This window comes from Carassius gibelio, chromosome A12 (genome assembly GCF_023724105.1).
Source record: "Carassius gibelio isolate Cgi1373 ecotype wild population from Czech Republic chromosome A12, carGib1.2-hapl.c, whole genome shotgun sequence".
NCBI classification, from domain to species: Eukaryota; Metazoa; Chordata; class Actinopteri; order Cypriniformes; family Cyprinidae; genus Carassius; species Carassius gibelio.
In genome coordinates, this window is record NC_068382.1 from 7,082,805 (window position 1) to 7,095,633 (window position 12,829).

Here is a 12,829-nt window from a genome sequence, read left to right on the forward strand (position 1 = left end):
TTATATAAGGAGTTCTACATGAGAACACACAGGATCAGAGACGAGGGTGGGCAGTATTTGTCAAAGAGATCGCTTTGGATCAGTCACAATAACCTGAATCTACTGAATTTACAGTGCAATAAGAGCAAATGTTAAATGTTATTAGGTTTATGTTCAGATTCATACATATATTTAACACTATACATATACATAAACATTTATTATTTATTTAACACAATTTTCAGCATCATTACTCCAGTCTTTAGTGTCACATGATCCTTTAGAATTTATTTTGAATATGTTGATTTGGTGCTAAAGAAACATTTTTTATTCTTATCGATGTTCAAAGTTATAAACATTTCTGCTGCCTAATATTTTTGTGGAAACTGTGATACACTCAAAAGTTTGTGTTAAGACAAATAAATGAAAAACAACAATTTTATAGTTTATCAAAACAGTAAAGACATGTATAATGTATATTATAATCTATTTATTATCTATTTCAAATGCTGATTAATTACACTTTCTTTTCATTAAAAGAATCCTAAAAGAGGGTTTTCCATAACAGAAATCAATTACATTCACACACACATATTCACAATATACTGTTCTTTCACAATATATCGGTTCTTTCAAAAACAATAAAAAAGATTAAATTTGATATAGCAACAGGAAAAAATAGTAATGTTCACTGCACTTTATACTTGCCTTAGTAACATATTTGCATATATTTCAGAGGAGCTTCATTTAACCTTAATTAAAGTTATTAACTGTGCATAATAAAATAATAACCCTAAATAGTTATAAATAGTAATAGTTCATATGAAAGGCTCCAGCCATATCTGTGGCCTAAAAAAGCTTTTGTATCCCACATGGGGCCACCATGTTGAGATCACATGACACAGACAAATACTACTCACTCAGTTACCCTCTGTCACTTTTAATTGCTGAATAAATTATTTACACAATCATAAATATGTTTGTAAGTACGGTATTAAAATGTCATCGTGAACCAAAAACCTTATCGTTTCCATCCACACTTCACGATAGGTCTCAGTATGAACCCTCTGTCATAGTGCATTAGATTCCTGTTTTAATAACGATGATATTTTACTGACATCTAGTGGCTTCTGACAGGAAGTTATTTAAGTTTTAGGCGCTTTATGGACATCCAATAGTTAACTGGCAAAACTGCTTATTTTAATCCAAAACTGCACTTATTCACTTTATTACATTTAAAAGCAAAAAAAAAAATGAAAATGTAGTATTGATCTCAGTAATATTTAGTAAGTTCAGCTCCCACTGACTCCTGCAGAGGTTGACAAAGATACTCATTTAAAGAAATTGAGTTTACTTATTCCCACTAAATGTGGGACATTCCATATGTTTCCAGAAAAAAGTTGAAAGTTACAATATATGAATCCTAAATATAGTAGTGATATCTGTGACATTAAATATTTAACAGCCAGCATTAAATATTCAACAATCAGCATTTGTCAAACACACGCGCGCGCACACACAAACACAAACACACAAATAAAACAGTAATTAAAATTGATTATAGTATAGTATACTATAGTATAGTTGTACAATGTGGTGATCCAATCTTGCATATCCCTTTGTTGTACTGTATAAAGTTTTACTTATAGTATAGTATAGTATAGTATAGTATAGTATAGTATAGTATAGTATAGTATAGTGAAGTACAGTCACGTGTGCAAACGTAGGCTAGCTTTATTTTAAGGTGATGTTGTTACAGTGTAATTGCAAATGTATTTGCTGAGTAATATTAATTAACTATGTGCGTATATAGTGTGTTTGTGTTTGTATAGTATATGGTTAGTTACTTGTAATTATTTCTATTATTATAGTAGGTACCTACATATAACCTTGTAACAACGGCCACTTAAAATAAACCGGTACCGTTTACTCTTGTATAGTGTAATAGTGAAGTCACACAGCGAAGTAACTGAGATTCGATTCGGACAGAAAGCAGCCACAGCTTGGTTGTGACACCATTGTAAAGAATATTCGTCTTTAGACATGAATGGCTCGTACCTGCCCGACTTGGGGTGTTTGCGCAATGCTTCGCTCTTTAAGTCCTGGAAGGACCTGAAGGTCTGCGGTTCCGCGGAGATGCCCTTCGCGCGCCTGGTTCTGGGTCCGATAGCGCTCGGCAGCACTGACTGACATTTGTGCAGCTTTCTCTTCAGGTCATTCACCTCCTGCTCCCTCGCCAGCAGCAGCCTCTCCATAGCCTTTATCCGCTCCTCTTTTATGAGCAGCATCTTGGCAAATTCTTCGTCTATTTCGCTCATGTTTGAAGTTTGAACCGAAGAAGACTGAACTCGACTCCCGCTGAATGATGAACTATCTCAGTCCGGATTTACTTCAGCGCAGAGCAACTGCGCTCCGTGCGCACCTTCCTGCAGACTAGGACGATTGTTTCATTGAGAAACCAATTAGATGTCCTCTGCCTCCTTCCCCTGAGAAACCTGCACTCCGCTCTCTACCGCAAACTCGCTCGAGCCTCAGATAGAATCAATTTCCATATTAGCCTATATGATTGGTGGTGACGTGCTTCAGTGTGTAAGTATATGCAACACTAATGTATTCACACAATAATGTACGGAAGACAACGTGCTCTTAAAAACAGTAAATTATTTATTTATTTATTCTTTTGTTTGTTTGTTGGTTGGTGTTTACTGAAATATAAACAATGTGATTTCTTAAAAATAAATAATAAATTGTATTGAAACGTGTTAGTTTGGTTCTTATTTGTTACTAAAATATTATTAATTTGTATTGTTTCTATTATGTATTTGCATAATATATATATATATATATATATATATATATATATATATATATATATATATATATATATATATATATATATATATATATAATTTATATTTCATGTATTCATTAAAATAAATAATAATACATTGCAGTTTATACATTATGCTACTAAAATATAAATAGTAATTATTTATTTGTTCATTCACTCATTTATTTACTTATTTATTTATTTATTTATTTATTTATTTATTTATTTGTGAGTTAGTTTTAGGATCTGGGCTCTAGCAATTTATTAAGGAGTTATAATATATTTCTTCTGGCTTCTTCAGGACATCACATATAGTTATGTAACTATTTAATCAGAATCAGCACGCTAAACTTTTTTATTTTTTATTATATATAATCTTTACAAACCCACTGATCTAAAATATGGAAAAAGCTTTCGTTGTCCAAGCCTTTATACTGAGACTTCAGTGCACAACAAATGTTACTGGGTCAGTTTTCCATTTTGACTTTATTAATTCATTCTTTGCGAAGTTCTAGCAAAAATGTAGCTCATTTTGTTTGTTTAGTTATTTTTCTAATCCATCGGACTGATCAGGTCACCTTGACTTCTGTTCTCCCTGCTCTGATTATGTCACATAAGGGAAAACCTGTTGTGATTCACAAAATTTGAGCATGGCTGGTTATCTCATCCCAATGAGGCAATGCAGTCACAGCTCTCTAGGGGAAGGAGTATCAGTTTTCAGACAGACATTCAATGTTCTTCCTGTAATGCATACGATTTCTCTCATAGAAACTGTAAAGCGTTCCTAAGTGAAGACAGGATGTCGCAAAATCAATAAGGTGTATGTCATCATTTGCCTCTACAGCAGGATTTATCTAAATGAAGGGAGGAGGAGGCATTGTCTGAGCTGATGTTGCTGAGAGACTGTGATGGGAAAGGAGGGGGCAGGGGCTCTTAACTACACATTTACTCATCATGAATGCAGAAGAGCACTTAAAGGTATAGTCCATCCAAAAATAGAATTTGTGTGCCCTTATGTCCATACAAATCGTCCATACATACAACTTGTGAGATATATTTCAAGAGTTTCAATTTACCTAATAGGTTTATGCAACAATCATACCAAAGTATACAAGGATACTTCACCCAAAAATGAAAATTAAAACAAACAAACAAAAAAAATCTTACAATTTATTCACCCTCAGGCCATCCAAGATGTAGATGTGCTTGTTTCTTCACCACAACAGATATATTAAGTATTACATCAAGTGCTCAACAATGGATCCTGAATGGGTGCCGTCAGAATGAGAATCCAAACAGCTGATAAAAACATCACAATGATCCACATGTAATCCACACCACACCATTCTATCAATTAATGTCTTGAGGAGCAAAAATCTTTTTGTTTGTAGCATACAAATCCATTATTAAAACATAACTTTAATATGCGTTCAAAATACATAATAAAACTTCCTCCAGTGAAAAAGTCACATGTTGTCATGTTAAATTAAAATCAGTCGACACACTCTTTTGGGCTGTTTTCACTTGTAAACCTTGCTTGATCTTTGCATATTTCTCTTTTGATTCAGATGAAACAACTGGAGAATGCAATTTTATGGATAGAGGATTTACAAACAGGTTGTTTCACAAGACATTAACTGATGGAAAGGAGTGGTATGTATTTCTTGTGGATAATTGTGATGGGTAACTCTCATTCTGACGGCACCCATTCACTGCAGAGGATCAACTGGTGAACAAGTGATGTAAAGCTACATTTTTCCAAATCTGTTCTGATGAAAAAACAAATTCATCTACATCTTGGATGGCCTGAGGGTGAGTCAGTTTTCATTTTTGGGGGAACTATTGGCTTGAGGCATGCAGATGCATCATGCGAGGTATGATTGTTTTGTTTATCATATCATAGTCTTCAGAAATAAACAAAACTTTTATGAATTTTGAAGCCTAAATGCAATTAACAGGAGTAAAAAGCTACATGTAAGCTGTAAATTAACTTCACCACAGTTAATTCATCCTCACAACCATGAACCAATGAACATCTCTTTCAATCTTAACTTAAAAATTTCCCCGAAAGTTTGAGTTAGAATAGATTGCAAGAGCGTGATTATAAACTGTAAAGATGCAAAAGTGGACTAGTCAGTAGATGTAATGATGACATTTATTATATCCAATAACCCTTGTAGTTCCATTTTGCCTCTTGTCAGCAGCCGCCTTTTTGTAAAAAGTAACAAAATATTGCACGATTGTCTTAATCACAGACCTTATTTTAGGCATTTAACCAAAAACCCATTTACTTTTGGACGATGGAACCAGAAGTGATGAATACTAACTTATTTCTTGGTTTTGGCCTACAAAAGCACATTATCCAAACTCTATTTGTACGGGCAGTCCATTATTGGTTTTTTTGTCTTCTTTGGAGCTTGACAGGCATGTATGAAGTGGATGAAAGCTGCATGAATATTCCTCAAACATTTGATTCCTCAAACTCTTATGATGTGAGAATGTGTAATTAATGACAGAATTGAACTGTTCCTTTGACCCCAGAGAGAGTAAAGGAAAGAACAACTGCTGAAAATCATCATGGTGTGGGCATTGTTTGTTATTTTGCAGCTTTTCAATGGGACTTCAATGACAGGGATTTATGTTAAGGCCAGCACCCTCACTCTGATCCCCTGTGGTGGAACAGATTACTTCCGTGGCTGTTATAATTGCCAGGGGATGAAGCTCATCTTTTCAACACCTCTCTCATCGGCTGAAGCTGCATTGCTCAGATCTCGCTGCTGCCAGGCTGTGATCCTCAAGTGCCCTCATACAAATCCCAGAAGAACTCATAGATGATGATACCTCTTTCCTACAGCTGCAAATACAGTTTTATATATCAGTGATATTTCTCAGTTTATTTTATTGTATTCCTTTTTCTGTCCTGTAAAGCTGAATTTTCTGCATCATTTCTCCAGTCTCAGTGTCACGTTTTCCTTAAGAAATCATTTTAATATTCTGACTCGATGCTAAATTATTAATGATCGTTCTTATTAGTTTCAATGTTTTCAAACAGATTATGCTCTTAAAATATTTTGGGAACCATGATACATGTTTTATTCAGGATTCTTTGATAATATTAAACTTTTGATTTGGTCACTTTCAATCAATTTATTAATTTTTTCTTTTCTTTTCTTATTTTATTGTATTTCTTCTTATAATTATTATTATTTATTTATTTATTCTTGTGATGATAATAATAAGAAATGTTTCGCGAGCAGCAAATCAGCATATTAGAATGATTTGTGAAGGATCATGTGACACTGAAGACTGGATGAATGATGCTGAAAATGTAGCTTTCAGTGATGGGAATAACGGCGTTATAAATAACGGCGTTACTAACGGCATTACTTTTTCCAGTAACGAGTAATCTAATTGATTACTCTTCTCATCTTAATAACGCCGTTACCGTTACTGCCAAAAAATGCGGCGCGTTACTATAACTGATGATGAAGCTGTTTTTTTTTTTTTCATCAGACCAACTAGATCTCTGAGCGAGAGGCAAAAGCTGCGTCCGAAATCGAATACTGCGTACTGGGTACTACATTTGAATTTGAACGTACTACTAGACCGTTAGAAAAGTACGTTCTATATAGTATGAATGTGGGTAGTATGAATGGATTTCGGACGTACTACATCCGCCATGTTGACATTGTCACGTGACATACGTCGTCACAACAGCGCGTAAATTTAAAGAGCCTCTACTGAGCGTACATCGGTGATGTCTTTCGTTTTTCTTACCGCTTTCGTCTGCGTTTTTACATCGTTTGAATTAACAATTCAAAGCAGGCGTCGGTCAGCTGTTCGCAGATCATGCCTTCGTTGACAGCTTGTAAATCCTTTACTAAATATAAATTTAGCTTTTAATTTTCTACCTCAGAATAACAGCAGCTACAGCTGTGAACAGATTGACAACCTGATTTTATGTAAGGATATAAAGTAATTTATTGTAATAAATAAATACAAATAAAATTACACAAAACGAACATAAATTAATAAACTTGAATGAATGCTTAGACAAATACACATACACACACACACACACACACACACAGATATATACACATAAATACAAATACATTATAGAAATATACACAGAAACACACATACACACATCACAATATATACATTAATACATACATAATATATACATTATAGACAATATACACACATATGTAAATACATATAGTTAAGATTTAGATATATCAGCAAAAAAATTTGTAACCTATTGAAATTTTATTCTAAAAAACAAAAACTACATATTAACAGACTGTGAACAGCGTCATACAGGCTGCTGTCACTGGCCTTCGACATCCAAGAGCTGCATAACATTGTGCACAGAATGAGCAGGTCAGGTCTGTCATGGGGATTTTGAGGAGGCTGATTGCCTTCTTCACCACAGATGACCTGGGGGCAGTGGAAGCAGTTTTCTTCTGGTAGCTGACACAATAGATGGCTGTCACATACAAATTGAAACTCCAGCAAGTGAAGCCCAATGTTATTTCAACAGGAAGCGGTTTCATTCTGTTCAGCTGCAGGTCACCACCATGGTAAGTACCTTGATATCTTTGTTGAGTATCCTGGGTCTGTGTATGATGCCAGGGTGCTGAAGAACACTGGAGGCCTATCCACCTGCAGGAAAACACATCCTGGGAGATGGTGGGTATCCTTGTTTGAGTGCACACATCTGCCTCATCACAGCAGACAGGGAGTCTGAACACAATCCTGCACAGCTTTGATTCAACACCAATGATGCTCGTGCACAGAACATTGTTGAGAGAGCCTTCAGGATAATGAAGACTAGCTGTGCTCCATCTTCTTCTTCAAGGCCATGGAAGTGAGTCCTGCCTTTGTGCAGATGTTGTTGCATGCTGTGCAGTGCTCCACCACCTCGGTCTTCTGAATGAGGACATTGCTGATCCAGAAGTTGTGGAAGATCATGACGATGATACACTGGAACCCCAAAACACAGAAGTCAGCACAGGAGAGCATGTGCGGGACAATCTGAGCACAGCTGTGTCACACCAGATGACCATGTGCAGCTCTTCAAGAGCAGATTACCTGTAGGACAGTTGAACAGGTTAAGACTCTGCAAATCACTTCATGTTCTCATAGTGCTATTGTTTAAGCTTGTGTAAGTTGTGTAAGTTAATTTTAAGACTGTCAAATCAAGATATACATATATTAGTTATTTAAGAAATATAAATACTATAAAAAAAATCACATAAATATGTATAAATACACATGTAAGTATTTAAATTTAAACGTGTGTGTATTTATATATTCACATAAGTATATTACACTCATAACTGGGAATTCATATTACCGTTGAAAATGAAAATTTTACAATTTGAAAATCTAGAAACATATCACATAACATAGCATACCAACATATTTACAACAAGTTTAATTTTATAATATGTATTACTTTATCCCTGGGGTATATTTTAGATTTCCACTGTTTTCCACTCATTTTTGATTCCCAAATTTAAAGTCCTCATCTACAGTTACTGAAATGAAGCTGCTGAAGTTTATTTTCCTGACATTATTATAGAAACGTCTTAAGAAATTCCCTTTTGCTGTTGCTTTAAGCTCTATTATACTACTTTATGAAAATGTTAATGTGGTTTTGTCTGAAGCTTTAAAAAATAAATAAATAAATACATAAAGATAATAATTTGTATGGGTATTTCTCTAAAGTGTGGCACCCATTCTCAAGACAACATTCTTCAGATGTTACGATGTTGCCTGTATAAAAAAACAACTGGAAACTGCTACAAAATCAGTACACACAACTGCTTCAAAAGTTATTTGTTATTAAGTACTTTGCAACTGACAAAATAGCAACTGGAAATACCTGGAAATTCATATTGTAATAAAAAACAAAACAGCATAAATCAGTGCTTATCCTAACATAAATACATGTAAAGAGTGTGTGTAGTTAAGATTAATTTTAATTTATATACTTACTGAAATATGCTTTCCAGTGGATAGGGTTTAATCAGTGGATGAGAACAAGAGTGTGTTCATCAGTCTCTGTAAGATCAGAACAGGATTTACACATTACTGATGATTTATGATCAAACTGAGGCACCTATTAACAATAGTTTGCCTTGTAAGTTATCCAACAATTTTTTAAAATCAAAATATAAACACTAGTAAAATGTAATTTAACTCGTTTCAATTACTTAACATTTTGTAACTTTATATCATTAAATTACTTAACGAGCCGTCTGTATAAAGCAGCCTTAACAAGCTGAGGCACAGCCTCTCATCGATAATGATTATTAAACATATTTTTAAACTCAATTTACAAAATAGTCTCATCAGTTTACAATATGTAAAACTTTAACAAGTCAGTCGTTTACTTGGATTATGTTAAACAAGTACACTTTAACCACAATGAACAGCGTTAATCCATAAGGTACTTACACTTCAAAACAGCGGCGTCACGATTTGCCGTTATTTTCGAATATGAGTATGACGAGTCCTCTCCCGTGGCCTCATGGGATAGAGTAGTGTCCATCCTATGCATACTACGGAATTCGGCCGGAAGTAGTAGGCCATCCGGGTACATCTCGCATACTGTTTTTCGAATTCTAAGAATTCGGACATACTACTTGCTTGGCATACTGTTTTTCGCCTACTATATAGTATGGAAGTATGCGATTTCGGACGCAGCTAAATACTTTTTTTTACTGTTCTTCCTTGGTTAGTGGGCAGAGCACGAGACAAGCGCATAAATGCTGACGATTGGCTGAGGTAGAGTAAAATTTCATTGTAAGCCAATCAGAGGTAGAGTTGGGCGGGTTTTCGAAAGCACGCTTAGTAGTGATGGGAATTCGGCTCTTTTGACTCAGCTCACTGAAAAGAGCCGGCTCTTTGGCTCACAAACGGCTCTTTAAATGACTTTGACTATAATATTTCAATTTTTATTACATAATTATTTAATTTCTATAGGCTAAATTTGAAAAAATAGAGTTGGCTCTTCAGATATGCGAGCCAGCTCCCGAAGTTCAACTAAAAAAGCCGGCTCTTAGAGTCGGCTCATTCGCGAATCGCGAACGACTCATCAAAAGCTCATTCGCGAACGAGTCGATCCATCATCACTAACGCTCATTCGCGAACGACCCATCATCGGACAGGACAGGACACACAACGAACAACACAAGCCAGTCAGTCAACCAGAGACAGGTATGGCGACGAGCCCAAATAATCCAAAAGTAGCCTTCTCTAAATGGAAGTATATACATTACTTTTTCCTTCAAGAAATTAAAGAAACAATAAAAGGAAATATCAAAAGTTCCCAAAAATCTATCGTGTTATTTGCATTGATCCACTATATAAACATAATATCTACATACATGCCATTTGATTGGAGGCTAGTCTCACTTTGTCCCACAGCAACTTTTTTTTTTAGATGTGTGTACAATGTTTCATGTTTCTGTTAATAATGTATTGTATTAAGTGTCCATTTCATTATAATATTCAGATTTATCATAAATAATTGAACATGCACATGTATTTTAAGTTCCTTTAAAGAGGGGTAGAGGTGGGGTCACGTTTGAGCATTTAAAATTTAATTTTACTTGAAAGTAACGCAATAGTTACTTTCTTAAGTAACTAGTTACTTTAAAAATTTGTAACTGAGTTACTAATTTAGTTACTTTTTGGAAGAAGTAACTAGTAACTGTAACTAATTACTTTTTAAAAGTAACTTGCCCAACACTGGTAGCTTTGCATCACAGGAATAAATTACATTTTAAAATATATCTAAATAAAAATCAGGTTTTTTAAATGTTAATAATATTTCACAATATTACCGTTTTGATCAAACAAATGCAGCTTTGGTGAGCATAAGAGACTTATTTCAAAAAGTTAAACACTTTTGTCCTGTAATAAAGTCCCCTACAGAACCCATGTGCAGCTATGTTTACAAGACTTATTACAAACTAATAAGTCTTATACAAGTATACAAACTATACAAATATAAACAAATACCTGTACTGATACCAAACCATGAAATAAACTTGAACATGAACACGATGACAAATCTAGACAAGGGCCAATGGATAAGCCCTGAATGTGCTCTGTACAGGACATCCAGACTGTGACATGTGAGGTCTCGGAGAAATTCCCTAAAATACAATGTCCACTACAAAGGCAAGAACAGGGCAATATGGCGGCTCCTAACACACGAAAACAAAACCCAAACAAGTGTCTGGGGGGGGTGTTGGAACACCACAGGTCAGGAGGCCATGGCGGAGCAGACACATGGACAGACAGCACAGTTCTCATTAAGAAAGCCGCTCTTTTAAACATAACTCAAAGCAGGCTGGGTTGTTAATTCACATAAAATATGCTACTGCAGTAATTCATAATACATATAGCAGGCTATCAAATAGATTTAAAAATCTACAAATCAGCACACATTTCTGAAGGTGCAGTTAACCTGAATTAAAATCAGATAAAGGTGAATTCATGGTATTTCCATGCTGATATTTGATTTGAGAGAACTACAATTCACTCCCAGCTGATCGCACAACAATCATGTCTGTAATTGAGTCTCCTCATGTTATGAAGAGTGAGTTAAATGGCTTGGTTATTCCAGTGGGAAATCATTCTATTAGCTACAGTACACTGTGGTCTGGGTACAACAGCAGCCTGCCGGAGAGGACTGTATGAACAGTTCACCCAAAAATAACAATTAAAGCCCATTAAGGATACTCCTTACCCATGCTATAGCTTTCATTTGTGGTGGTGTTCTTAAACTTGGTAATATGACACATGAGGACTTGGTGCAACACGTCTAAATGTGTAATTCATGTGGAGTCAAAAAATAGTAATTACACGTTCCAAGCACATGCAGGATCAAGTAAAGTCACATTTACAAGTGGGAAACTTGGTATTCTAGATGTTACATGAGTTGCAGAATTGTGGAAGGGACGTATCGATTTCAAACACTGATCTATAATATCTAATATAATAAATGAATCTATGGAGATCAGTGAGTGGAACATAAATCAAATGTTAAGAAAAAGTGTGAGTTAAATGAATAAATGAATAATGAATAATATAAATACATACATTAACTAAAAAAATAATAATAATAAAATAACAGCCAGTATGTTAGAAAGAAAAGCATTGTTTGTTTTCTATGGCTAATCAACTTTTTTTCTTTTCTTTTTTTTTTTTTTACCAAAAATTTAGTAATTCTCACCACAAGCACATACCGGTAGTTTGATTTAAATGTTTCATTATATCTGGTCTAGCAGTTATAAATTTGAATACTTCAACTCTCCCAAAGCTCAAATATGATCAGTAATTTCTGCATGTGCAACTGATTGGAACTCAAAGCAGCTCCCATTTTACCCTCCATTGAAAATGAATAACTTCCTGTCCATAATTTGTTGGAAATAGTGAAGGGTGGCTTAAATTTCTGCACTGTATGGCTTTAGAGGACTACTAATATAACTCATAACTCATATGGATGACTTTTATTGTGCCTTTTTGGAGTCTGCCAGCATAAAGACATTCTTCCTAACATCTCATTTTGTGTGTTTTTTTATGGAAAGTAAAATAATAATGGGTCCGAGTTTTAGGGGAGCTATATTTTTTTAAAATGATGAGATCTCTCTGATATTTTGCTGACTTCCTGCTACACTCATCTTTTTTTTTTTCATTTATTTTTTTCTTTTTCCTTTTGTATCAGCCATGGCCAACTTCAGTTTTGGTACCATTTGTACTATGTAAGGAAGGAATTTAAAATAAGAGCAGCAACATTTACATTTAGTCATTTAGTAGATGCATGTATCCAAAGAGACTTGAATGCAATCAAAATAAATAAATAAATAAATAACTCCAAGTCATTTTCTTCAGACAGTAGGTTCTTTTTTTCACAAGGGGGAGCCGTTTCACTCGCCATGACATTTTGTTTACTAAATCTGAATTGTGACTCATTAAAATGGTATCTATAAACTGTAA